Here is a 5,485-nt window from a genome sequence, read left to right on the forward strand (position 1 = left end):
CGGTCCCAAAGTGTTCGTCGTCGGTCCCCAAGTGTCCGTCGGTCCCAAAGTGTTCGTCGTCGGTCCCCAAGTGTCCGTCGGTCCCAAAGTGTTCGTCGCGGGTACCAAAGTGTTCGTCGTCGGCCCCCAAGTGTCCGTCGGTCCCGAAGTGTTCGTCGCCGGTGCCCAAGCGTCCGTCGGTCCCCATGTGTCCGTCGTCGGTCCCCAAGCCGCTGCCGACCCTTCGTGGGTGTCTTCGTCGTGGAATGCCGCGGTCGAGAGACATTCCTCCAAAGCCTGATCCCAAACCTCCTGGCCAAACGAACTTGCCGCTGCGACCTGGAACATAGTGGCCTGAGAGACTCCCACTTGGGAGCCGGCGCCTTGGCCGACTACGGCTGGTTGGCGCTCGAGGAGGAAGGGGAGGAGTGTTGTTGCAGTAAGGTTCGAGTATTCGTCGACGGACACAACCGGTAACTGTGACAAGGTCTCCTGCAGCGCGGCAGCTGGGTTGTCGCCGTGATAGGTGAACGGCGCTGGATACGGCCGGAGACACTGCAGTCCTGGTCCCATTTTTTTGGTGCCCACTAGAATGCCTGCTCTTCCCGGCAGGTACCCGAGTTTGTTGACGCAGAGGTCGATCAGGGGCTGGCTCGGCGCCTCCGCGTGTTGCAACAGGCAGCCTGTGATCCAGTGACAGCATTTGATTCGAAGATCTGAGCGTTGACCGAATTTTTCCAGCAACGAAGATTGGACTTGACGATCCACGACACCACAGGGGGCGCTGAAGTAGAGATTGAGTATTGCTCCCAGCTCCACGTAGGCCAGCGTACAACAGTCAAAGCTTTGGGGACTCAGAGTCCTTAGCCTCTTCCACGACTCTCTCGGGATCGATCGATGCAGCGCGTCATGGGCCTCAAAGGCGGTCTCGAAGGGCCCCTTCTCAATCAAGGCCTTCACCAACGTCGGCCTGAACAGGGGCCCTCCTGGCGAGGACGGCACCTCTTTGTCTCTAATCAAAGTCCAAGACTCATTGAATCCCGGGCGACCGGGCGCCGCCCGCAATAAGGACACGTTAGTTGTCCACTTGCTCCAGCGGCTCTGTCGTCGGGCCGGGATTTTTCCGGCCAGGATGTCGTACCCGTCTGCGTCCAAGGGCACCCAAAAACGGCTGATCCAGTATGCCTCATAGTCCACCGAGTCTTTGCCACACATACTCCGCCAGTCCCAGGACTCGTCTACCGCACACGCCTCTCGCGCCCATGGCTCCGTCGCTGGCACGCTTAACCGATCGGTCTGTCCATCCAACGAGTACAACATTCCAAGCACAGAACAACGCCACCACAACTGCGACTCACGAAGATTGCCACGCATCCGGCCTTTTTTTTTCCATCGGCGAGATGCCACCGGGGGGACGGCTGGTGCATACGGAATAATCTGTCGTAACACTGACTGGTCCAAACTCGATTTTGTTTCCACATCATCTCGACGGATAACTCCAGTCGGTCAGCCACGGGAGCGTCCCAAGACGACACCTCGTATTCCTGAAAGGACGTCTCGGGTAACTGTGACAACGTCTGCTGCATCACGGCGACGGGGTTGGGGCCCTTTTGGCGGATCGGGTCTGTAGGATATTTGAGACACTGAAGTCGTGGGGGCCAGCGAGACTTTTTGTCTCAATTCCCTCTAGAGCAAGGTCCAAGACTCAGGACTAAATCCCGGCCGATCGGGTTCCTGACAAGAACCCCTGACTAAATCCCGGCCGATCGGGTTCCTGACAAGAACCCCTTCCTCGTTCAAACGCTCCCAGAACCGACTGATCCAGTACGCATCATAGTCCAGAGAGTTCTTCCCTACCAAACTCTCCCAGTCCCAACACGTGTCCTGCGCCGATAACTCTTGTGCCAATAGCTTTTGCGCCAGTGATGCCCCTAGGCAACCCGTCGCTGACGACCCGCTCGATGCGTTCGATATTCCAATCACCGAACAGCAACACGACCACAACTGCGGCCTAGGTAATGTATTATGTGCGGAAGACGCCCAAAATTTTATTCTTAGCCATGCCCCGTGTTGATATCTCCTTGCCGTAGCCCGCCTCTGGTAGTGCGTTCCGCCCCTGAGGGTGTGCCCCGCCCCGTGGTGCCCCGTCGCGGGTGCTGGACCTCCGACTGAACTTGTCATCGGGGAGTCTGTCACTGGGGAGTCTGTCACTGGGGAGTCTGTCACTGGGGAGTCTGTCACTGGGGAGCCTGCCACCTACCTACACTGCCTTTACCGAAAGGGTACACACCGAACAACTTACCATGACAGAACGCTGAACCACTACTGAGAACTTTTGATGAATGGATAACTCCACTACTACGCCAACAGAAACTGACCTAACTAACTACGCCGCCTCACTTCACGCTAACGACCAGGGTTGTCAAAGACCGTGTTACCCACGACTTGAGTTAGACCACTCTTACCGCACATAGACGACCACGGACGCTTCCCGAATATACAGTCCTGCTGACCCATTATCACATGGGGCGTGCAGCAACCGCCAAGATCGACTTAACCAAAGCCTTTCATGCGATACCACTACCACAAGACCAAGTGGGCACATACGCATTCAAACACCGCAACAACTACTGTGCCTATACTTGCATGCCAATGGGGCGCAACAAACGACCGATCATACCATGGTAACGATCAGCTACCATTCGCGGAGTTCACTCGATTCTACCAAAGACGATATATTTATCGCCACCGACAACTCATACGACCTAACCAAACGATTTACCTAACGACTACTAACCTCATATGGCTAACCTGAGAAGGTTCAACTAACTTGCAAATCCTTATTGGCACACGAACTGCATAACCACAACCTGAGCATTCCACAACCAAAGTGGAACCATTGTTTGGGCAAGGAGTCCTTGAGCCAGGAGTTCTTCGGCAACAGGGGGGCGTAGCCAAGCGTTTTGACGCAAAATTCTACCAGCTGTGAGGTGGGCGCCCCAGCAGGTTGCAGTTGACAGCCAGTGGAGCTTGAGTAACAGAAGGCGCATGGTGGCCCATCCCGAGACTCTTTGTCTGGTTCGTAGTGCCGTACCGAGCTTTAAAGTACTAGTCGATTATTGCGCCTGATTCGACGTAGGCCAGTGTACAACTTTCAATGTCACACTCTTCAACCGCTGCCAAGCTGTTCCCGTCCATCCACCGCTCAAGGTCAAACTCAGGCTTCCCGTTCGCCGCTGAAAATTAACCACCTGCGGGGCTCGAACCCGCGACTGCAAGATTAAGAGTCTTGCGCTCTACCGACTGAGCTAAGGTGGCGAAAATTTTTGAGACGATGGTTCCCAGGCCGTCACTCAATTTCGATACAGTGAGCCCGGGTACTATCTGCCCAAACAGGAAGGAAAACCTCCTTAGAGTGAATCCTACTCTCGTAACAACCCTCAGCAAAACGAACCTCGTCCTGACAAATACCATGTTTGTGCCGGTACAGGCGGTGTGATTTTGTAAACATTGGAAGCTGATACACGAAGCTGATACTTGTGCGTGTCAGAACGGTTCATCCTGAGTGATTGGCAAGTGAGTGATTGCTTGACTTTTGGAAACGTATCGATACCCGCACGGGCTGCGGACTGACCCTGAGGTTTTACTAGCTCTAGACCATTTTGTGGATAATGACAAGCTTGTGAGGTGAAGGTCGAGATCGTGTAAGTTCAATTGCGAGGACGGCCCAAGATCGGGGGTTTGGTTGAGCTTCCCTGCCCGTAGATTACAGTTGGGGAAATTTTGGTCCCTTGTCTCATTGACGTCCCGGATAATTTGGAACGAATTTTGCCGCGTATTTTATGGAGGGCCTGCTGCCGGACAAGCGGTCGTTGTTTGACGCCAACCCTCGTTGTTCGATGGTGATCTGAAACGACAAAATGTGCGCGTCAGTTTTACTCCCGATTGCTATAGGAAGCCCGCCCTCGTGGTCCCTTCATAGAACAACTTCACCTGGCCTCGTGCTTGCTTTCGGGCGTCCTAGAGCTGCCGGCCGGATGCTGGTAGCTGTAAGGGCGACCGCTGCGGCCGTGCCCGCGCTTGGGGAAAGACCCGACATGCCCCGACATGCCCCGCCTATTAACATCCCAAAGAAAGGTGAACCGGCCAAACCGAAACAACCTGAAGCAAGGTAAACCGCCGCAGGATAAATTCGCCACTCGTATAAGCCAAGATCACGGCACCGACCATACCCAAGTTCGCACTGCCAGACCTTGAGCTGAGGGCGAAGGAATAGCCAACGAGGTACCACGTGACATCATCAATTCAGGTCGGTCAATGAATAACTAACTCAGCCAATGTGACATTTCATGGTAGCAACTAAAAATCACTGTTAACCAACCGGAAAGAACCTTGCCAACAGTGTGAGGTTGTGCGGCAATTTTTATCAATGCCGTGGGCACGTCATTGATAAAGACGACCTCACAGCCACGCACTCTTGGCAATTGCCGTGGTCGAACAGGAAGCCTGGGCACCAGCGGGACCAGCCACAATGGTCGTCCACCATGTTTGTGGCACCTGGTCGTCCACCATGTTTGTGGCACCTGGTCGTCCACCACTTTTGTGGCACCTGGTCGTCCACCACTTTTGTGGCACCTGGTCGTCCACCACTTTTGTGGCACATGGTCGTCCACCACTTTTGTGGCACATGGTCGTCCACCATGTTTGTGGCTCTCGTGGGGGCCCGTAACAGCAGAACCCCCAAAAAAACTTTTTACCTTTTTGACGTTGTGTTCTGTCGCGGGTGGGCCCTGCCGTTAGCTTTTTATGGGTTAAAGGACTCTTTAGCCGCGTGTAGTCATCCGTGAGACGAAAACGGGCAGATAGACGTAACGCTACCGGTCCGGCTGGGTTTTTGGGAGAAGACGTATACATCACCTAACATTCCACCGTTACGTATAATGAGTGTCCGAGGGAACGGGGGAGAGTTTGACAGCGAGAAGAGGCAAGTGACGGTAGGTCAGCGGGTTGACGAGGTTGAGTCTGCGCTGGCATGCCCGGTCCCGAACCACGAGCTATTCAGCTCAATCCGTCGTGTGCATGTTGTGTCTAAGGGCCGTTAAACAACAGCAAACGATGGTCGAGTCTATCACCCGCGAGCATGACGGCTGCCTGAGTTCCGGGCCCGTCAGGTTCAGATACGGAGGACCTGCGCGGTTCTGCTAGCGACAGAACAGAGTGGCGGTATCGGCAGGGAACCAGTGGAGGTAACTCAAATTGGGTCGATTGAGGCGGTAGCTCAGTACAAGGGCGACGATGACGAAGCTGAATATCGTTGCGGAGAAGCACGGTTTCGGTTTTACAAGCCGAAAGATGATGCCAAGCAAGCTGGGTCGCATGAGTATGAGTTAACCCGTCGAAGCTGTATGTCTAGGGTAGAAGGTCTGACGTTTGATCCGAAGTCGGAGAGAGAGCTGGACAAGATTATCGATGACGTCGCTTTGAGAATAGATGCAGAACGACCAAG

General features: G+C 54.5%; 1 non-coding gene across 1 annotated transcript; it reads right to left on the reverse strand.

Moving 5' to 3' along the window:
* Positions 1 to 3,224: 3,224 nt before the first annotated feature.
* GNI_179390 lies at positions 3,225 to 3,297 on the reverse strand. Its single transcript has one exon. It is a non-coding gene; the product is annotated as a tRNA-Lys (tRNA).
* Positions 3,298 to 5,485: the final 2,188 nt, after the last annotated feature.

Source organism: Gregarina niphandrodes (genome assembly GCF_000223845.1).
Source record: "Gregarina niphandrodes unplaced genomic scaffold scaffold00067, whole genome shotgun sequence".
Taxonomy (NCBI): domain Eukaryota; phylum Apicomplexa; class Conoidasida; order Eugregarinorida; family Gregarinidae; genus Gregarina; species Gregarina niphandrodes.